This window comes from Falco biarmicus, chromosome 2 (assembly GCF_023638135.1).
Source record: "Falco biarmicus isolate bFalBia1 chromosome 2, bFalBia1.pri, whole genome shotgun sequence".
NCBI classification, from domain to species: domain Eukaryota; kingdom Metazoa; phylum Chordata; class Aves; order Falconiformes; family Falconidae; genus Falco; species Falco biarmicus.
The window spans coordinates 39859599-39883661 of NC_079289.1; positions in this window are offsets into that span (position 1 = coordinate 39859599).

Below are 24063 nucleotides of genomic sequence, written 5' to 3' on the forward strand. Positions count from 1 at the left end.
AATATATGCAGCCAAGGCACAAGTAAGTAACAGGCAAAATGACACTGAATTCTATACATCAAATATGAACATGAAAAACTTCCAAAAGTTGAAGTGATAGAATAAATAAAGCAGCCAGTTTGTTAATTTTTTTTGTACCTTTTCTTTGTACCTTCCTTGACAATGTGAATTAAGGCATTCCCAGATACTACATTTTTGAGTGTTTGCATAAAGACATTTCTGGACTATACTTGGTAGTAATTCCAAAAGGTCACCAGGTTTGAACATTTGTTAGAAAGAAAAAAAGCAATCAACTGTTTGACTGGTTGACCCTGGCTGGATGTCAGGTGTCCAAACCCTCTCTATCATTCACCCTTCTAAGCTGGATAGAGGATAATTAAAGGCTCATGGGTCAAAATAAGGACAGGGAGAGATCACTCACCAATTCCTGTCACAGGCAAAACAGACTTGACTTAAGGAAATCGGTTTACTTTATTACCAATCAAATCAGAGTAGGATAAAGAGAAATAAGACTAAATCTTGAAACACCTTACTGCCACTCCTCCTTTCTTCCCAGGCTCAACTTTACTCCCCATTTTCTTTACCTTCTAGCCCTGCAGCAGCACAGGGGGACAGGGAATGGGGGTTTCCATCGATTCATCACATGTTGTTTCTGCTGCTCTTTCCTCCTCAGAGGGAAGACTCCTTACACTCTTCCTCTGCTCCACCATGCAGTCCTTCCCACAGGGGACAGTCCACCAGTTCTTCAGTGTGAGTCCTTCCCATGGGCTACAGTTCTTTATGAACTTCTTTGGTATGGGTCCCTTCGATGGGGTGCCGTCATTCAGGAACAGACTGCTCCAGCATGGGCTTCCCACAGGGTCACAGCCTCCTTCAGGGATCTGGCATGGGGTACTCCATGGGATACAGGTGGATACCTGCTCCATCTTAACCTCCATGGGCTGCAGGAGGGCAGCCTGCCTCACTGTGGTCTTCACCACAAGCTGCAGGGGAATCTTTGCTCTGGCATCTGTAGCGCCTCCTCCCCCTACTTTTTCACTGACCTTGGTGTCTGCAGAGTTGTTTCACATATTCTCACTCCTCCAGCTTCAACTCTGCAGGGTCCCCCCCCCCCCCCCCCTTCTTAAGTATGTTATCACAGAAGTGCTACCACCATCACTGATGGTGGGCTTGACCTTGGCCAGCAGTGTGTTTGTCTTGGAGCCGGCTGGCACTGGCTTTATTAGACATGGGGAAAACTTTTAGCAGCTTCTTACAGAAGTCACCCCTGTAGCCCCACTGCTAACAAAACCTTGCCACACAAACCCAATACACTGCTAATCAATCAAAGGGAATTTCTTTTCTGGTCTAGATGAGATGATTCATCAAACATAAAAATATTTTTTTAAAAAAATCTAATTATCATCTATAATGCTATTGACAGTGAGTACACACATGATTTGTGCATATTATTTATATTGATATTAAGTCTATGGAAAAATATCTCTAAATTAAAAAAAAAAGTGTGTTGGGGAGAAGCTGAACTGTCAGTTTTCCATTTAAAAAACAACAGGCTACATTTGGAACTGATGTATACATTTGCATTAAGGCGTCTTCTCTTTTATTATCTTCAAATTGGCCCCTCACTTCAAAGCCTGAAGAATATATTTATACCCTCCATCTCCAAGTTGAACAGATGCTGTATTTGCCATTTACCTGTCAAGAGAGAAACATGGAAAGGGCTAGCTTACTTCACAGCTCCTTACCCATTTTTCTTGTCCTTCAATGTGTAAATTACACCATCTTAAAATCACTTCAACACTGATAGAGTAAAAATATTATCTTTAAGAAAATTTTAACGTAGTTAATCTAGATTTGGATAATAGGACCAAATCTCTGTAACAACCAGACATCTTACTATGTCTCAAAACATGGAGGCTGATTTACAGCCCATTTAAACAAACATGATGTTATGATTCAATTCAAAATTTTAAAATATGTTTATTTATTATCACTATTTAATAAAAATTATTCTAATTTACTAACAAAATCCCATATACAGCATCAGTTGCCTTCCAAAACTTGGATGTTTTAATCTTTTGTCACAGTCTCAATATATGCTTTTGTAGCTCATTTATAATTAAGACTGATATACATAGAGTAAAAAAGGAAAATAATGTTTTCTTCTGTGGTAAGGGGAACAGTATTTTGACACTCAAGTTGCTAGTGTATAGTGATAACGTAAAGTTGGTCGCAGAGAAAAGCCCTCAAAGACTTTGAAGTTTAGAAGGCAGGCATTCTTTATTACGGTACTTGGAGCACAGGAGAATGTTTCCTCCAAGCGTGCTCACCAAGTTACTAGAGGGTACACATTATACATTGCAGAGTACTTGCACATTCATAGTGTATTACATATTCATTTTCATTCACATATAGGACGGGTTACAAATTTCTCAGTTCTAGTGCAAACTAGTGCACATCCTCCGATAGCTCTATTGAAGGATTTTACTAACTCCACATGCTCCCCACGTGAGGGTTTGCTCTTTTTTAGGGGGACTATCTGATTTGGAGGTTGCGATCTCCCACTGCCACAATTACCTTTGTCCTAATTCCAACCAACTTTCTGTGAATTGCAACAATTTTATCAACTTGTCTCCTCTTGCTGCCAGAACTTCCTCACTTGGAGGCTTCTGTCTGCATAACTTAAGATTTAACAGTGTTCTTTCTACCATCCATTTTTTTTCCCTGTCCTTCCCAAGACTGACTCCCTTGATTAGACATCCCTGCATTCATAATTCTTAACTTTAAAGAGTCAGCTTGGCCTAAACTTTGTGTACGTTCTTTAACATATAGCTAAACACTAAATCAGAGTTTGGTAATTCGGGAGCTTAGGCATCTTGTCCCTTTGCTGAGTCAGCAACCTTCCCTTAACAGAATACTTTGACATAAAAGTATATGCAGTTGTATCTATACAGTGGCATCAATAGCACTGTAGAGGAGAACTGTGTCAGGCATGAGCAAGCAGATTTATAAAAAATATCTTTTGTAGTAAAAATTAAAATTTATGAACTTTATAAATGGTAAGAACCATTTCCTAGTTAGACATCCTATACTATCTACATCATAGAACTTAATAATTTTAGAAATGAATGCACTGTATCTATTTGTCTTTCCTACTCAGTTTCTAGTTTGATTACATATTGTTCTACTTGTCATGGCTGAGAAACCTAACATTTTGTAAAATAAAGGTTTTTTTGATGATTATGAGAGACATTTCCAAAGAAATATAAAAAAGTAATACTTACTAGAATTATTATAATTTGTATATAATTATATATACAAATGTATTCTTCTGGAATAACATATTTACTTATTTATTTGTTTGTTTGTTTGTTTCATTTATTTATTTATTTATCTATCTATCTATCTATCTATCTATCTATCTATTAAAGGATATAAAAAGGCAGGAAGTAAACCCATTTCCTTTCCTTTCATCATTCATTATCTTTTACCTGTCCACTCCAAAGAGCTACAAGAATGGGGAGAGAGAGCAAATTCAATGGTAAATGCTCAGGAGTATTTTGTGTTATTACAGTTGTGAACACATTGCATAAACACAGTAATACATATAAGAAAAGAAAAAATATTTAATTACAGAGCTGTCATAGAGAAGCATAATTCATTTTCCATAACACTTATGCACTTCTGTACATGTATATGGCTATTGAAGTGTAATACACAACCTCGAGAGCATTGAGAGAGACCATCTGTGAAAATGGCTTCCCAAAGAGGAAACATCCCACACAGAAAAGTGTTGGAAGTCAGCATGCCTAGACAGAGAGATGTAAGAAATTCCTCAGGATAGCCATGAATTCTTAATTCCTGCCCAGATGCATAATGGAGATACTACATTGCTATCCACTTGGAACTGCAAGATATTCCCAACTATTTAGGATCACGAGTCTGAAATGTTTCTTGAAGTAAAAAATCTACAGGCTTTTAATAAACTGAAGGAAAAATAATAATTTCACTAATATCTGCCTGGAAGAGTAAGTAAAATGGAAAGAGAGCGGGAAGAGTAACAGGAAGGATCTTGTCTGACAGAGACTGGGTAGTGACTTGCAGGTATTTCAGGTGAATAAAATCAAGGGAGAGACAAAGGAGGATCTGTAATGAGAGTAATTTTTTAATTGTCCTTCTCTGAGATAGCACAACTTGTTCAATAGATATTTGGTCAGGTTTGGTTTTAATGTTACAGTAGGGTTTGAGAGATTCATATCAGGGGAAGAGCTTTCAGTATTTGTTTTGCAGACCAAGATACACTTCCCCGGTTCATATAAAATGAGGGCACTCTAAAGTTTTGGTTTGGTTTGTGTTTTTTTAACATCACAAGCAACTGAGATATCATCAGGGAACTTAAATGTTGATATGCATCAGAGTGTGGCATGGGCCATGCAGGCCAGTGTCCAGGAGCCAGGGTGCTCCCTGGGGCCCATCAGGCGAGGGCCTGGCAGCCAGGGCCTGTCCCACTGTCTGAGCCAGGGACAGGGCAGCCAGGGGGCCACTGGGGCAGTCCCAGACCCAGGCACTGGGCACTTCCATGACGGCGGGGGTGGGCTGAGTCTGGGCTAGGCACTTGGGCCCAGGCCTGGACACATAGTGAGGGCCAGGCGCAGGCAGGGCTGTGAGGCAGTGGGGCTGGACAGGGCAGGGCCAGGCCACTGCCCCTGCCTTCCCCCATAATATATATACATTCTGATGATGTATATACAGGCTGTGGCATCCTGTTGCATGCATTTTGATGTTGTTTCCAGATAGGAAAAAGAAACATCAAATGGAAGGAAGAGAAAAGCATGACAAAAAGGAGACACCGATCACTACTGACATGTGCAAATGCAGACTTTGGTAGCTTTTAGAGTACATGTGATGCCAAATGCACAATATTAATGTACTCTTGATAAATGGGTATCTCACTGCTAATGAAGTATCAGTTGTTACTACTGAGGTTCAATAAATAAGGAACATAAATTTACTTCCTATATCATTACCTAAAAATTAAGTAGGTAATAAAAGTATAATTTCATTCTTATTAATTAGAAGGAATGTTTAAGTATTTTAATTAGCAATTTACTAGATAACTACCACTATACTAAAATAAATGCCAATTAACATGCTAATTTTTGGCAATTAATTGATATCCAATCAACCCACTATAGTTATTTTGTTAAACACCAGTTAAATCCTAAAGCTTTTTGCAAGTTAAATTTATCAATTACAGAGCAAAAGCACATTTATTGCTGGCATGGTTGGGTTAATTATAAGGCAACTAGATTAAGTTGGTATTACTTCTTAACTTTATTAAATCTTATTAAAAAGGTTATGTATTTAGTGTACAATAAACATTTAATCTAAAATAAATAGTTGAATTTAATTAACTTTTAAAAGTTTCATGCAGCTTGATGTAATGTTATAGGAGAACTAGTATCTCAGGCCTGAGAACTAAAATGTCTGCTTGTTTTTCATTATTGACTCTTATGTTTAAAGACATGTATCACATCAGGACCAGAAAACTATTTATTTTCCAGCTGCATTCATCCTTCATTGCCTATTATTGGACTCTTATGATACATCATTACACTCTTACATTCATGAAAAACTTTTCCGTGTGGATTAACAGATACCTTCATGTTTATGAGTATTTAGATATTAAAACATTTGCTTTGTATATAAGAAGTTATTCAAATGCAGTTATGCATAGCATAACTTGCCTGACCTTACTCTGTAGAGAACTGGTTAAAATGTCATGGTTAACAGAGACATTTAAGGCAGCTGAGAATTACATTCTATACATCTTGCAACATGTTAGGATAACCTCTTGCAACTACAAATACTTATAGAGTTGGTACTGAGTTCAATATATATAAAGTATCTTAAAAATGACTAAATTACATTTGCTTCAAACATTTCTTCTACTTAATGTTGCAAACAAAGTAAGTGGAAAGATAAAGAGATAAAACTATCCATCAAATTAAGACAGATGCAAACCAGTTAATGCAGCTAATAATTACTTTTGGATCCCTCTTCCTTGATGCTGGAAGTTTCATACTACGTGTTTCTTTATTCTTTCAAAAAAGTATTTTACTTTTATTATTATTGTTGGTCTTTTTATTATTGTTGATTTTGTTGTTGTTACTATATTATACATACTATAGTATACTTGTATATTTATTTATGTTTCATCTTATAAGAGGAAACAATAAGAATCTAACTCAACATTCCAGTTATGCATTTATATGAAGACATATGTCTCTCATGGTGGATGTGCCTAATTCCTTTTTTAATTAATTACTATAAATAACACACCTAAAGAGCAGAAACATTCTTTCATCATATCTGTGTTGCTGTTTAGATTTATAGTTCATAACATAGAATTAGGAGTGGATGGAATTTTTGAACAAATTATTATGTTTATAGCAAAATTGTGTTAAACTTGAATTTTAGAGGGCTGGTTATAGCTTCAAAGAGTGTATAAAGGTTATTCATTTACTTGTGCATTTATTTGAGGAGCATAGATGGATTGTAACAAAATGATAGATTAAAGTAACAATTTATTGTTTATATAGTAGGGTATATGAATCAATAACCGTGCCTTCAAAGCTCTTCTAGTTCTAGGAGTTTTGTTAGCTTGTTGAAGTTTGTACTATATGTCATTAAATACTGAGGCAATCTCAGCATATATCCTTCATTCTTCTTAGAACTTAAAATATTTTAAAATAAAATTTATTGTTACTAAAAAAATATGAGTCATATTTAACTTCAAGTACTTAGAACTGAGTTAAACTGGACATTGCCATGATTAGGCATTCATTCTTTTTCAGCCAAATTCAAATCAGAGTATTTTCCCCCTAAACAAATAAATAAAAATGATGCGTCTGGTTAAATAAAGCAGGATGTGAGTTACTATTATTGCTCAGGGCCTCATTTGAAATCATTCTTGTCTGGGTCACTTGACAGAGAGGGTTTACAATCAAACTGTAATCTGGAACATGCATTCTCCAAAAACCCACAACACTCATGCAAGCTTGTGTTTCTTTCTTATTAGTTGGTGGAGACATAGCTGTTATTCTGTTGATCACATCCATTGGGATCTCACAAGGTTCATCTTGCCATTTATTTCCAAAAAGTGTATCTCCTGTGCAGGCCCCTTGACTTAACTTTGTTTTATGGCAAAACCAGCTTTTAGAAGGATTTGGACTCTTTTCTTCCCTTTCTCAAGAACTTCTTCTGCTGTATTGTCCCATATGATGATGTCATCAATATACTGCAGATGTTGCAGAGCTTCACCCTGTTCCAGTGCAGCCTGGATCAGTCCATGGCAGATGGTAGGGCTGTGTTCCTACCCCTTGGGCAGTCAATTCCAGGCGTATTGGATGCCCCTCCACATGAAGGCAAACTGTGGCCTGCACTCTGCTGCCAAAGGGATTGAGAAAAACGCATTTGCAATATCAATGGTGACATACCAATTGGCTGCCTTTGATTCCAGTTCATGCTGAAATTCTAGCATGTCTGGTACAGCAGCACTCAATGGCAGTGTGACTTCTTTCAGGCCGTGATAGTCCACTGTTAGTCTCCATTCTACATCAAACTTTCACACTGGCCATATGGGGCTATTAAAGGGTGAGCGAGTCTCGCTGATCACTCCTTGGCTCTCCAGTCAGTGAATCAGCTTATGGATGGGAAACAGGGAGTCTCAGATGGTGCAGTATTGCTTCCAGTGCACCATTGTGACAGCAGTCAGCATCTGTGGTTCCTTGTCCTTCAGCATCCCCACAGCAGAAGGGTCCTCCAAGAGACCTGGCAAGGTAGACAGCCTCTTAATTTCCTCTGTCTCCAAAGCAGCTATACTGAAAGCTCTCCAGTATGCTTTTGGGTCCTTAAAGTACCCTCAGATAAGATAGTCTGCATCAAGGATGCATGGAGCATCTGGGCCAGTCATAATGGGATGTTTTTGCCACTCATTCCCAGTCAATCTTATTTCAGCCTTCAAGACAGTTAGATATTGAGATCCCTCTGTCACTACAGAAATACTGATGGGTTCTTCCCCTTCATACCTTGATGGCATTAGGGTAAACAGTGCACAATTATCTACTAGAGCTTTATACTCCTGTGGGTCTGGTGTGCCAGGACATTGGATCCACACAGTCCCATGTAAAACCCAGTTGTCCCTCTCCTTCACCTGGCTGGAGGCAGGGCACCTCTAATCCCAGTCATAGGATTCTCTACCAAGGCAGCAAATGGTGCAGAGTGGCTGTCATGTGGAGCAGTCACAGTCATCCCTATTTACATCTTGCAAAAATGGATTCAAACTCCTTTTCAAATGATCAAGAGTAAAATCAGCCTTTCTGCTCTTTCTAGGAAACTGCCTACTGGAGATCAGAGCAGCAGCTTTCCTAAAAGAACCATATTTGTGGTTGTTTTTCCTTGAGACTCATGTGCCCTTGCCTTCAGAGTCAAGGCAGGCTTTCCATACCACCTCTTCATGCCCTTTCCATGGTCCCACAGGTAAAACCACAAGGTACCCCATGGTGTGTGACTTGTATGTTCTCCCTCTTGAGCAGAAGGCTGCTTGCTGTTAATAGCTGAGCTTTGGGGCTGTACAGGCGGGGAGTAGCATATATACTCATTGAGTTGTTGGACTAGTTTCTTCACAGCAGAGACAAGAGAGGTAGAAGTGTTATTTTCATAGTCCCAGAGATGGTGAGCCACTTCATCCACTGTTTGTGCCACTTCATTTCCAGCTCATTAGTGCCAATAAGTTGGCATATGATGATACTGCACTCCATACAAATTTCTGCCACACGAGTGGTACACATTGGACTTTGTCCAGATCTGTGGGTAACCATGCATTGTTCAGGTCTGTCCTGGTTTCTGCTGGAATGGATTTATTTTTTCTGTTTATTAGCTGGTAAAATGCTGTGGTTTGGATTTAGTATGAGAATAATGTGGCTAACACTGATGGTTTTAGTGGTTGCTAAATAATATTTATACTAAGTCAAGGGTGTTTCAGTTTCTTAGGTCCGCTAGCAAGAAGATTGGAGTGGCACAAGAAACTGGAAGGGGACACAGCCAGGACAGCTGACCCAAACTAGCCAAAGGCATATTCCATACCATAGGACGCCATGCTCAGTATACAAACTGGGTGGAGTTGGAAGGGGCCTGCCAGTTGCTGCTTGGGGACTGGCTGATCATCGGTCAGCAGGTGGTGAGAAATTGTATTGTGCGTATTTTTAGTTTATTTCAATTATTAAATTGTTTATATCACAACTCTCAAGTTTTACCTTTTTCCCCCCCGATTCTCCTCCCCATCCCTCTAGGGGGTGGGGATGGGAGTGAGTGAGTGGTTCTGTGGTACTTGGTTGCCAGCTATAGTTAAACCATGACAATTGAGCTTAAGCAATTAAATCAAGATTTCATAATTAGCTTTTATTTTCATTCTGTTTCTTTTCATTTTCAAATATATGGAAAATATATTGTTTACTGGTTTCAGTGTGCATTTTAAAATAGTTTGTTTAAACATTAGCTATCAGTGGTGAGTTTTCCACTTTTACTCACAATAAAGAATATCTGCAAAAGTCTTAGGGGTTGTCCAGAGATATGAATTGCCTCTTTGATTCTTTCTTCTGCAGCACCTAGGATCAGTTTGTTCTTGATCAGTATGTGAGAAAACATGCAGCACAGTAAATAGTTCTCCAAGAACACACCACTTCATGAGCCCAAGGCTTCATAGTGCTTCTGGCACCTCAGCTCCTCACTTCCCCAAATCAGAACCAGATGAATCTTCAGGGTATTGTTTGTACACCCACCACTATAACCAGAGATATTACTACAAAGATACACGTTCTTCAGAGTAGTTGGACCATAACCAGCATTTTTAGGGTGAAAATTGAAAAGGAAAAAACAAAAATTAAAGGTTGGTAACAAAGCTAGTAAGAAAAATGCAATAATATACTATAGTTTTGTGTGAATGCTTAGTAGCATCAATCTTCCCAGAGGCCTCTCTCCTATCTCCAAGTCATGCTGATTTGAAGAAAAGATTTCCCCAGTGGATCTGGGGAAATAAGCAACAATGCTTTTATTGAAGGTCCCAATGAGGGCAGATCTCATTACAGACATCCAAGGGATATCTAGAGGCCTTTTGATTTCTTTCCAATGCAAATGAACTATTTCAGCATTTGTAAAGGAACTTGAAGGACTTTTCCTCTCACTAACAACTTTCAGGACATGGATGTATCCCAGCATTGATTCCTAGAATTTGGGAGAGGAGAAGTTACGAGCCTCTAGGTTTCTTTGGGATTGTGTTTTCCTTGATGAGAGTTTCTGGGTGCATGCCGATATTCCATTTAATATTATTTTCTCTTCAAAATGTCTGCCATGGCCTTAAGTACAAGAACAGGCTCTGCACCCTCCTCTCCCACATGGATTTAGCTGCTGGTGCTCAAGGGTAGCTATAATATGACACCCCTATGTAACTTTGGATCAGATTTATGTTAAAAGAGCTGTGTGAGAATGAGCTGTGAGAAGCCTTGTGTGGGTCTTGTCCTCCCCCTCCCTTAGGTTCTGGAGTTTTATTTGAGTTTGAACTGTGATCCTGACCTTCTGACTTAACTACCTGCTTTCATCCCTCATTGCTGTGATCTTGTCTGGCAACCAGAGAGCTGTTTGCCAACCCTGGTTGTCATCACCAGACCTACTCTGCTCTACTTGTTCAGGTGCTGTGGGTCTGTCATTGTTGCTGAGTGCACTGCCCTGCTTGCCTTCCTGTCACTTTCAGTTCCTGCATCACCAGCCCTTCTGGAGCAGCCCACTCACCCTGCAACTTGACAATCTCAACTGAACAGAAAGTATAAATATTTCTTCCTTTTCCTCACAATAACGTGAATATTGTGAAAATCCTCATCACCTTTGGACAAAATGCCAGATTTCTTACTAATTCAGATAATATACTGTGGATGGCTTCAAAAAATGGATTGGTATTTTGGTTTTGACCCTAACAGCCAATCACAGAATCATAGACTCTCAGAATGGTTTGGATTAGAAGCGATACTGAAGATCATCTAGTTCCACCCCACTCTGCCATAAGCAGGGACACCTTCCACTAGACCAGGTTGCTTAAAGCCCCATCCAGCCTGGCCTTGAACACTTCCAGGGATGGGGCATCCGCAGCTTCTCGGAGCAACCCGTTCCAGTGTCTGACCACCATCACAGCAAATAATTTCTTTCTAATATCTAATTTAAATCTGCCTTCATTTAGTTTAAAGCCATTACCCATTTGTCCTATTGCTATAGGCCCTGCTAAACAGTCTGTTCCCATCTTTCTTATAAACTCCCTTTAAGTACTGGAATGTTGCTAGAGGGTATCCCCAGAGCCCTCTCTTCTCCAGACTCAACAACCCACTCTGTCAGCCTGGCAGCTCTTTTTTGGGGTAGGGGTGGGTGGTATTTTTTTTTCTGAGTGTTGGTGGTTTTGTTTTGGGGGGTGTGTGTGTGTTGTGCTTTATGTGTTATGTTTAACACCACCATTTCAAATTGATATTTTAAAAAAAGAAATAAACAAACAGAAATGGAACTTCTAAAGCCTGCTCAATTAAGCTGTGGGCCACACTGCAGCCAAGAAGCCAGTTTTAGTTCTGGAGAAGACTTCAGCTACTCTGGAAAAACATCATTAAAGCCACCCCTCTAAAGCCACGCCACTCACTCAAGTAGATTTGCTCAGATAGAAGATTTAACCAATGGCTAAACTGAAAGCATTTTGTGTTTTTAATAACTAAATGAAAGTGCTTTAAACATGAGTCTTATTACTGGGTTCACACACAGTCATAGCAATGGTCTTTAAAACATGAAAATAAACTGAAATATAATTTTAAGAGTAAGTATTATCCTAATTTTATCTGAGTAAAGAAAAAATATGTTTAAACTGTTGTCATAGTTTAATCACTTATTAATTCTCTTTGACTGTATCTACACTATCTAATTTTTTTCTCATTTATTAGAATATTTTGATGGTGAGAATCTTGATAGAAAACTAATTTCATGTCCTCAGATTTATTTAATGATGCAACAAAATATTTCTGTGACAAAATTAATTTCATTTTAAGGAGATTCAGTGACAGGGTTTGAAGACTATATTATTCTGTGAAGAAGCAGATAAAAATATAGCAAGTCCCATATGATGAATAAGATATATCAGACACTTGTTATGGTGAGTTTGTTACATCCAGCCAAATGGCTCACGGTTCTTAACAGAAAACAACCACAAAGTCATTTGATCTAAATCATCAATATAAAAACATGTATTTAAGTTCTTAAGAAATTAAAGAACATCAACCAAATGACAAAACTCCCAAGTAATTACTTTATATTGTGAGCTTCAGAGTCTGAAGTGTGTTCATTTAGAAGTTCAAGTAGTTTTCAAATGTAAAGCAATTTGCAAAAACCACAATCTGTTTATGGACAATTGGTAAATTATAAGAGGAAAACCTGGAAAATCAATTCTACATGGTGCATTGATATCCTTATTGCCCTTTTCTTGAAAATTCTGGATCATATTTGATGTTAGAAGAACAGATTTTTATTAGTGTGAGGCCAAATCCAGCAGCCTGACAGAGCTGAAGTTCCTGCAGCTCCATGCCCACAGGTTCAGCTCAGCAAGGCTGAGGACATGCACATCGTAGACATATTCAGTACGTAATGCAAGGCCACATCAAGCATACTAATCAGCACAGACAGACACTCTAAACTTTCACACAGACATGAACAGCACCAGTGGCCTCATCCTGATCCCATCTATGGCTGAACTTGATGAAGGTCTGTTAGTGAGAAACACATATGTATCTATAGGTATGTATATATTTTTATAAATATAAATATATAAATGCACATACACCTGGACATTGGGACTGAGGTTATTCTGGGACAGCCATGGGAGGGGCTAGGCAGAGGGTCCTTTTCCTGATGCACTTCCTGATGCTCCCCCACTTTCCATTATGTCATTGTGCTCCCTTCTGTGTATGCAGGTGTGCAACCTAACAATATTCTTCAGGAGAAATCAGGTATGTAGAAACAAAACTAACTATGCAGCAGAAAGTGACAAGAACATCTGCCTTTAGTTTTATTACAGACAAAAATTGAGGCTATAATCTATTTGAACCAGAAAAAAAAATATTTTGTTTTCATATAAGCAAATAGTTTTAAATTTTAACAATTTACATATGTAGATCTGTAGTGATGAAGCAAGTGATGCTTTCAGTATGCTGAAACTTTTGGTCTATCTGGTGGCTGTGTAGTCAGCAGAATGCAATGCAAGGTAATACACACACAAAGAGATGGAAAAACACAGCAGTTATCTGTGTCAGATGCAACAACATAAAAATATGAAAGTGATTATAAAACAAAAACAAATTTTAAAAGCATTTTAACCATACACAAATTAAAGAAACTCACAAAATTATTCTGTTGCAGTCATGACAATCTTATACCAGATACACAAAGGAAAAAAAATTAAAAGAACAATAAAATACAACCAGTTTTTCATAGAACTATAAAAATCGTTTCATTAGTTCATCAGCAAAGAGAAGAAGGATTCCAGTTTCATCCCTAGCTAGATAAATTCCCTTTTCAATTTCCGTATTCTGACAGTGTTTTTCAAGAGTTGTTTAGAATACCTGCTGATTGAATCTAGTATTTCAGCTTGCTGCTTAGCTGAGTTCCAGATGCTGTAGTTCCTGTATTTGTTCCTCTGAACTGGAACCTTACATTTACGATTAATATCTTCCTTGGTGAAATAGATAAGGACAACTGTATGACTCAGAACAGAATTCATGATGGGATATGATGATCAGAGATTTTCCTATCCTATTTAAAAAGAACATTCACCAGTATTTTGACCTGTTCAAATCTCTGCCTGTGCTTCTTACCCATCTGCCTACCCTGCTGAGAAGTTTTGAGAAAAACGAGGATTAATGTATGAATAAAGATTTTTTTCCTGTCTTGATACATATATTTCTATGCATTATAGGAATAAACCAGCATTAATCTAAAAGAACTGCAGGTCTAAAAAGTCTTGGGTTTTGTTTTGGGAGGGTGGGAGGGTGGGGTTGGTGGTTTTGTTTTGTTGGGTTTGTTGGGGTTTTTTGAGTAATAATGTTTTTTACACAGCTTTTCCAATAGTTAAGCTTTTATGAGTGCCTATACCTAAAATTATTGTTGGGTCACATACTGGAAAATTAGCTTTATTTTACATTTATTTAAAAATCGACAATTAAATGTGTGTACCACATTTTGCTTCAGTATTTACTCACATAAGCACTTTCCTGTAAAGCACATAGCACATATTCCTTCCTTTTTTTTTTTTTTTTTTGCAACAAAGGTATTTTCTTCTCTTGAAAAAAATTGTGTCCCCAGTCATTCATTGCTTATTATAATTTCTACATATACTTTGTGTTAGACTGGCCAACCTTTCCCTTAGCCAGAACAAGAATAATAGTCATTCCAAGTCCAGCATTACAAGGGAATTGGGGAAGTCTATCCAGGTAATTTAATCTTCTCTGTGGTGTCTATCCCTTCTCTCCTCTTTTTCATTACGGAAAAATAATGCCTTCTCTCTTTCAATGAGATGTTTTCGTATCACACATTCTTTGCTTCTCATGCGCTCCCCGATGAAAACTGAAAGCTGTACAACAGTGTTTCCCAACCTCAGTTGGCAGAAAGGACTGTAGTTTGATGTTTAATGACTATTTCCATTTGTTGGCCTTCAATATAGATGCTATTCACAGAGTTTATTTTAAAACAAATAGGCAGTAGTCACCTCATCCCTAGGGAATGTTTAAAACAAACTAAAATGAGCAAGGGGCAAGCAAGTCCAGATAAGACTTTGCATTATTAGGTCAGTACAAAGCTCATGGCCTTTTACCAGTAATGGGAAAAAACTCGCATTTACTAGGCTACCACGAAAAGAGGCTGAAGCTAGGAATTTGGACCTTGGAATCACAGAATCGGAGACTCATGGAATGGTTAGGGTTGGAAGGGACCTCTGGAGATCATTTAGTCCAACCCCTCTGCTAAAACAGGTTCACTAAGAACAGGTTGCACAGCATCCTGTCCAGGCAGGACTAGAGACTATTTTGTGGGGTTTTCTTTGTTTTGGCTTCTTTTTTACTTTGGATATTGTTTTTGATTTTGCTTTATTTTTGTCCTAGAGATTGATTGCCCATTTGCAGCAGGAGTGAATGCAGTAGGTTGCTGTAAAACACCTTTAATTTAGTTTCATTGAAAACAAATTCCTTTCGTGTGCTCTGAGACTGCTCCTTGTTGCAAGCCAAAGTGCACTAAAAGTGCATGACTATTAACTTTATAACATTTCAGCAATGCATTTTTGAAACAGTTCTTCCAGTTGTCCACTTACTGAGCTTTGATTTACATCATGGAAAGCCCTACAGGCTGGTTCCTTTATATTGAAAGTGTACTGTTAAGAGACATTCTGTTCACAGGGCAAGGCTAGAGTTAAATTAAAAACCTCCATGACCTTCAACAAGCTCCAAGAAATAAAAACTCCCAAAACATTTGTAGTATTTACATTAGATCCTCAGCCGCAACTACTCTGCTCTACAGACTGATTCCTAGGTGCCCCACACTATTTGCTAATACAATTTTTTTTTATAAATGGGCTCTCCTGGGAGATTCATTTGAAAAGCACACTCCTTATCTGAACTAAACACTATGCAGGCATACATTTCATATCCTGCTCAGCATGGTCTTAGAGAGGTATTTTTACAATTACAACTTTGTATCTGTCTCATTTTTATAGCACATGTACAAAGAAGGAATTAGGAATTTTGAGAGGACTTTGGCTCATACTCATAGTAGTGTTTAGCCCTCATATGAAACTTCAGTTATCATCTTTCTATGCTTGCAGAAAAGCTGAAAGGAAAAAGTTATATTTGAATCTTGATATAAGGGTTGAACTAAAGCAATTTTTAAGCCTTTTTGTAGTTATTCTCCATTTAAGAATGGTCTCCTAGCTGTTCTCCTGAATAGATTCTTAGTTAGTCGTTGCTTCACTGAACTATATAATTGGCTCCAGAAAGGTGAAAATGTGTTATTGTTCTATTCCACCTTGTATTCCTTGTTATTCTGTTCAACTTTTCAACTCTTTAAACACCACCTGCCCAGGAAAACAAGTGTCTATTGTCCTGAACTATCTTGTGCGGCAAATCATCACACTGAAATAACTTGCTGCCTTACTAATGATGGGTCTAATACATTATTAGACAATTTATCCAGTTTCTAGACAATCATGACATTGTCTGTGTGGTTTGTTATAAAAGTGCCTGCTAGTATTTTGTCCTGTGGTCTTCTAGAAAACAAGCACACCCTGCAAATTTAGGAAAAAAAAAGGCAAGATATAAAGAAAGTAGCTTAATTAAACTGCAGCTTAATTATCTGGTGTCCTGTGGAAGTACCCAGCAAAGATTCACATAGTCGAGTTGAGCATTCATTCTCTATTTGTTTCCACCTATTTGGGAAAATGTTTTCTTGTTGTACCAGATGTAGAATACCCCCAGTTTTTATTTTTTTTTAAAGAATGCCTTCCTCTGTGGGTTCTCAAGGAGTCAAGCCTCTGTAAACAAAAGATAGCAGAACTTGACATCTGCCAAAAAAGGGCACAGACAATTAATTGGTTATCCTTCCATCTCAACCACAGCTGGTACTTTGACAGCTCTCCTCTCATATCAACCAAAAATCCATCTGCTCCTTTGTCAAAATCCATCTGCTCTCTACTATCTGTCCTAAATACCCAGTGCAACATTTTTTGATAGGTAATCTTCCAACCTTCTTATTTGCATTCAAATATTGCTACCTGCTCTTTCACACGTCTGCCTTTATTCTCTGACAGAATCCTGTAGGCTTTGTCTATGCCCTTCATACATGTCATCCAAGAAAGTGCCCCAGGTATGTTCTAAAACCTATTTCCTCTTAAATAAACTGTGCAAAACATCAATCCCTTGGAAGATCCCAAAATTCTACTCAATACACTACTTATTCAGGAAGCTGCCTTGTGCTTGACTGTGAAAGAAGCATAAGCAGTGACAAAACAACATTGTTCCCATTAGTATTGATGTTCAGGCACTGAAAAGCTTGGCTCTTTGTTTCAGAGAAAACTATTACTTAGCTTTTACAGTACGTGTTACTATAAACTGAGAAGTCTCTAATATTTCTGTTCTCAGTGATTCAGCAATTCAACTATATGAATACTATGGATTTTCAATTCATCTCAGAACATCTAATACTGTTGAGAAGCAGATGGAATCTGTTTGTCATCCATCCTTTCAGCCATAAGTCCATTTAGGTCTTTGCTTAATTTTCTAATTTTCTACATTTTTTCTGTGTCCATGTGATAGATTTTATAACAGTGATCAACACTGAGATTGGGCAAAAAGTGATGAGGATAAAATGTTACGTTATAAAGGGATGAGTTAGAAGAAAAGGCAGGGAAAAGCAATTTACACTGTGTACACATGAAAAGGAGCAGGAATGGTCGAATAAATGAAGCTGCTGGGTAAGAAATATTTACTATTAGAGCACCGTTGCACCTTTTTAGACAGTTTTATGTAGAACTTTTAAAATGCACTATGAAAACACGGCCCTTGCTTGTCACTTCCTAGCAATGTAGGAAATACATCTTACTTCTGGAGCAAAGAGATAAAATAAACAACAATTTTTAGTCACCTTTAACCTGATCAAGATGTGACCTCTGCTCAATGATACTAGCATATCTTTCTTCTTGAAGGTGACAATGCTAGTGCTATTATAGTTAGACAGTTCAAAGAAAAAGTGAAAATTATTGAAGGTTCTCATTTAATTTTAAAAGTACCATAGAACCGTAGAATCATAGGCACAATCATAGAACCTTATTGTTTTTATAACAGAACAGTTTGGGTTGGAAAGGACATTGAAGATCACCTAGTTCCACACACCCCTTGCCATCACCAGAGAGACCTTCCACTAGACCAGGCTGCTCAAAGCCCCATCTCACCTTGCCTTGAACACTTCCAGGGACGGGGCATCCACAGCTTCTCTGGGCTACCTGTTCCAGTGTCTCACCACCCTCACAGTAAAGGATTCCCTCCTAATCTAAATCTACTTTCTTTTAGATTAAAGTCATTACCCCTTGTCCTGTCTCTACAGGCACTGCTAAACAATCTGCCCACATCTTTCTTATAATCCCCCTTGAGATACTGGAAGGCCACTTATAATGTCTCCCTGGAGACTGAACAACAACCAGGCTGAACAACCCCAACTCTTCCAGCCTGTCTTCACAGGAGAGGTGCTCCAGCCCTCTGACCATTTCCGTTGCTCTCCTCTAGACACTCTCCAACAGGTTCATGCCCTTCTTATTTTGGGGCCCCAGAGCTGGAGGCAGTACTTCAGGTGGGATCTCACGAGAGCAGAGCAGAGGGGGAGAATCACCTCCCAAGACCAGCTGGCCACGCTTCTTTGATGCAGCCCAGGATATGGTTCCCTTTCTACACTGCAAGTGCACATTGCAAAGCCGTCTTGAGCTTTCCATCCACCAGCACCTCCGAGTCCTTCTCCTCAGAGCAGCCTCTAATCCATCCTCCTCCCAGCCTGTATTGATACCGGGGGTTGTCCCAACTCAAGTGCAGGGCCTTGCACTTGGCCATGTTGAACTCCACGAGGTTCACAACCGGATTCAGAGGTAGGCTGCGCAAAGGTCCCTCTGGATGGCACCCCTTCTCTCTAGCATGTCAACTGTATCACACAGCTTGGTGTCATCAGCAAAACTGCTGCGGGTGCACTCAGTCCCACCATCCACATTGCTGACAAAGGTGTTGAAGCAGCACTGGTCCCAGTACTGATTCCTGAGGAACACGACTTATCACAGGTCTCCACTTGGACATTGAGGCATTGACCACAACTCTTTGAGTGTGACCATCTAGTAAATTCCTTATCCACTCAGTGGTCCACCCATCAAATCCATATCTCTCCACTTTAGATACCAGGATATCATGTAGGACAGTGTCAAGAGCTTTGCACAAATTGAGGTAGAGGAAATCAGTTGCTCTTCACTCATCTGTCAGTGCTGTAACCCTACTCTGTTACTTGATCCAGAGCAAGTATTTATAGTATAAACTAGCACCTGGCTTATTTAACTGGATGTAATTAAACAGAAATTACATACTTCCACCTTGCCCCTTTTTTTTAAATGAAGAACTCTATCATGTACTTCTAAAATGTTATTTCTGTCTTCTAGGTAAACTTAATCAGAAAATAGAATACCAAAATACTCCTGATTATTCCAGTTTTTTGTATTATTATGAATTCCTTTATCAGTCTGGAATTTGGTATTAATTTCTGTGTTCTTGGCTGTTAGTCTTTGTTTGCAAGTGCCAGACCTAGTGAGGCTGCTAAGAAACATCACCCAACTTTCAACTGATCTTGTACATTTTTTTTCCATTTGCAGTGTGATGCTTTTGTAACTGCATCTGATCTGTTACCTATTACTAGGCTATTAAAATAGCTATGTTCTTGAATAAGCATAAGAGGCAGGAATAAAGATGTTTACACAACTTCTGTCATTGTAAATCAGAGAGTTGGGCATACCTGGCAGGGAACAACAGGTATTCATTTAACAAACACTCATGATCTCTTTCTTCTAATGCTGCTCAAAGATTCAATCCACAAACAGACCAAATGTCACACTGACCACTACTGCTTATAAACAATTTGGTAAAGTAATTTTTTAAAAATATTTTGCTCATTGACACTTTTCTTTTGTAAATTAAAGAAAGCAAAGATGGGTAAGTGCTTAAAATAATGGCTATTCATTACTCTGTCAAATCATTCATTATTTTTAAGAAAATCAAAAAATCCCATTCGGTACTGTTTTATATGATGCAGCACACCAGTTTCATGTACGCCAAACAGCAAAGAGGATATCTCATGTTTCAAAAGCTAAATGAATATTTAAATCAGATCAATATTGAGAGAAAGGCAGTCTCTTCACTTATCATTCTAACCAAATATTACATTCCTAATAAGTATACCTCCTTCTTTTTAGTTTTCATGTGAGTTGTTGCATTTTATCTGTTAAACACTTCTTCACTCTGTTTTCTTGTTCTTGTTTTTGCTAACTTGGAAAGCCCAGGGACTATTGCTATATATCCTCACATGTTTTAAAACCTGAAGCTCTACCATTTTTTCCTTTATTATTGCTACTTACCTATATTGAACTGTAACTTAGCTGTCCCTTGTACGACATAAATATAACATTCCTCCCTCTCCTAAAACTACATGGTTGGTAACAGACTGAATAGTCCATTGATGTTCAAGCTTCCATGTCTTCTTATTGAGGCTTTCTGTCATAGCTGTCCCAAACCCTTGCCAAAGCCAGTATCCTCATTATATTCAGTCCACTGCCTCTTTTTCCACCACTTCATGAAAATCCCTGAACCCGTACTTAGTCATTAGTAACAAGCGGTTTTAGGACCCTCAGTATTTTGTTCTGCAAGGCTTGAAATTTGTCTGTATGCCACTTGGTTCACATTAACTGAAAGTTCCACAAATAAACTAATGGAAAATGAGAAATGAATCTGTCTGGAGGTAGAAGTTCTACAACATGCAAAGATGGGAATTTGTTGCAAGTGCAACATTTTATTGCAAGGGTAAAGCAAAGTCAGGATAAAGTTATAAAAAGATAATGTGGATAAGCAAACTTCAGTAGTAATATGTTTTTGTGATAGATAGGGAAACAAAAACAGTTATTTAGATACTTAAGAGAAAAAGTGGAAGATAGAAGGAAAGGTAAGGGCACTAATTATCAGAAAGGAAATACACTGGAGATGAAAAAAGTAGAATTTTTAAGTACTTGCTCTGCTTCAGTTCACTCAAAAGGACTCTTGTGTAAAATGATTAATTATGCTGGGAGTACATGAACAACATAAGAGAGAAGACATCAACACTGTTAAAGAGCAAATGAGAAAATACCTGGACCAAATTAATGTTTTGAATCAGTAGGGCCAGATTAAATCCATCAGAGAGTGCTAAAGGAATGAGCCAATAAACTTCCATAGCCAATGGCAAATGATTTTAAAGAACTCCAAGGAAATCCTAGATCTGCAGATTAGTAACTTGACATCAATTATAGGAAAATTATCAGCTAAAGAGAGATGTAACATGAATAAAAGTAATTGTTATAAATGCTAGAATGATATTTAAGGCACAGAGTAAAACAAATTTTACAGTTCAAAACCAGCTTACATATTAGACAGAAGAGATGTCATAAATATGATCTGTCTTGCCTAATAAACTTACTTACTAGACTAATTCAGGATACTGTTTTAAAATACAACCAATGGAAAAGAAAAATCTATATTCCTACAGCCCATTAAAACCACATAGCATCTATACCAAATATTACTGAAATAGCTCAGAAAGCAGAAAAAGGATCATCACTTACTAACTACTTCAAATACGTCATACTATTAATACACCAATACTCAATCCATTAACTACTGGTCTGGCTTTGCTTCCTCTCTCCACATAAATAATGCCTGTTAAGCTGTAACATTTACACCTCACAATTGAGGTCAAACTATAAAAATGATATAAACATGACTTATTTCTGAGTATAAATACTTTTAGGTTCATACTGCTGGACTTGTCTACAGCCTCTTGAGCATTAGCTATAGCTAAACCACCCATACAGCACAAAAAAAATAGGTACTACATCACTGTCCTCAGCAGAAATCAGTTAATGGTGACAGACAAGTTATTGCCATCTACAAAAGGTGTAGAGGAATGAAGCTGGGTTAATTACCATTGATAATATACAGCTGTGGGCTGGCTTCAGGGGCAATGGGTTGGCTGATGTAGACAAGGTGCAGCTGTGGCTGGTTCTGTTAAGTGGTTGGGCAGCAAATGAAGAGAGAGGAGCTGAGGAAGAGAGAGGAGGGAAAAACAGAGAAAGAACATGTGCCCTGGATGAGGAGAGACAAGGCAGCAGAGCGACTGGCATGAAGAGTATGAAGAAACAGCAGATGGACCTTTGAGACCTTATGGGGGATTGGTGCCTGTGTTAGGGCAAGGTGTGCTAAGTACTTAGTGAATTTAATTTGGTATGTGTTGGGAAAAGACCTTGCTGCAGCTGGCTAGTTTTGGCAGTGCTGTGACAGAAAGGCACCTCTAGTGTTCCTTCACATTACAATTTATTTCTCTTCCAAATTTTTCAGTTAATTCATAACAAGATACCCTGTTCTTTGTTTTCAATGTTAGATCAAAGGCATTTAATTACAGAAAATTCTCAGCTGGTGTAAATACAATATTTGATACCAAAACCTTTGATCTGTATAGACAGTCTACTGCATACATAGAAGAAACATTTTCTTTTCAAATATGTTATTGTTGTTCAGTAAGGATTAAACTGGAGGATAGCAGCACTAAAGACAGTCAAATGAATGGCAAGTAAAGCATTGACTTTGACTACTGAATAACAAACACACGATGTAACTTTATCTGCAAAGCCAGTCTTTAATTTTTCTAAACTTTGTCTCCAGCTTTCACCAGACAGGAATTGAAACAAAAAAAAATATATCTAATATTGATTCTTACAAAAACAGTGAGTATCATGTGATTAAGATGACAAATAGTGCTGTTAACAATTAAAAAATTAATGAAAAAAATATGAAATTCTGACCTAATTTATCATCTAATCTGCTGTGTGATAAAGGACTTAACGTAATTATTCAAAAGGATCTTTAACTTTGGCAGCATGCAAATTTTCAGTTAGTAGGACTGGTTGCATTGTGAATGATTTGAGCAAGATCACAAGCTAGCCTACAGTATCAGTTGTATAATTTCAATAGTGAATAAGTTTTTAGAGCATATAATTCTGTAACTTTCACATTCAGAATTTTTTTTTTAAATCTATTTGAATAAATACTTTGCTATAAAGAAGTCAGTCATTCCCAACTGAAATACACAAGTATTGTTAGAATGGAAAAGGCTAAGACTGCTGTGTGCCTGACCTCTAAGTCATAAGTAATTTCTCTTAGAAGGAATTATACAGAGGTATCTAGGTACTTTATAGTGTATTCTAACATTACTGTGACAAATCACATGTATATAGACCCAGTACCTCTGCACTCAAAACATACTGCCTTTGTGGGTGTCTGTACATTACAGTGTGTGTGTAACCCTTTTAAATCTTAAAGCTTGTTCTTCTTCATAATTGCTTTTGACACAAAAAACAAGATTTATTATAAATTTCAGTAATGAGCAGTCTGAGCTAGATAAAAATTAATCATTTAATTTAAAGAATAAGGAATTATATTTAAAAACACTTTTCCACCCTCATTTGCAATTCTTCCATGCAGATAAAGTGTTGGTAGTTAGTTGTGGTATAAGACATTATAGGTGAACTCTAATATTAGCATAGTCCATTTTGGTTTTTTCAGTAACCATTTGAAATTTTTTGCAGATAGAAGAAGTCCTACTGCTGGCCGAGATGATCAGCTCTGGTGCAGATGCGTTCTGCAGCACAGTGGGGGATTGCAATATATAGTGGGTGGGGAAGCAATAGGGGGGGTCCCCTGAGCCAGGGAGATTCCAGAGAAGCACAGAGACCTGCCAGGAGCCTGCAGCTTGTGTGAGAGCAGCTGACAAGGTGTGGGCAGGGCCAGGAGTAACAGTGGTCCCCCCACCTCCCAGAAAGGGCATCCCCGGGGGGATGCTGTGACAAGGAGCCTGCGACCAGGACAGGCAAAAATAGGGCACGGCAGTCTGCTTGGCAGTTTGTGTGGTAAGGCGTGCAGGGAGGGTGCCACTTCAAAGGAGGGACATTCCACTGGCTGAGTGGAGAGACCTGAAGTTCACATAACCCAGCAATCAGCCACCGTTCTGTAACCATCTGCGCAGTTCAAGGACACTCATCATACCTGCCCCTCAAGGCAGAATGGTGGGTGTTCATCTTGAGAGCAAAGGCTGTGGCTGGGAGTCTGCATCATATAC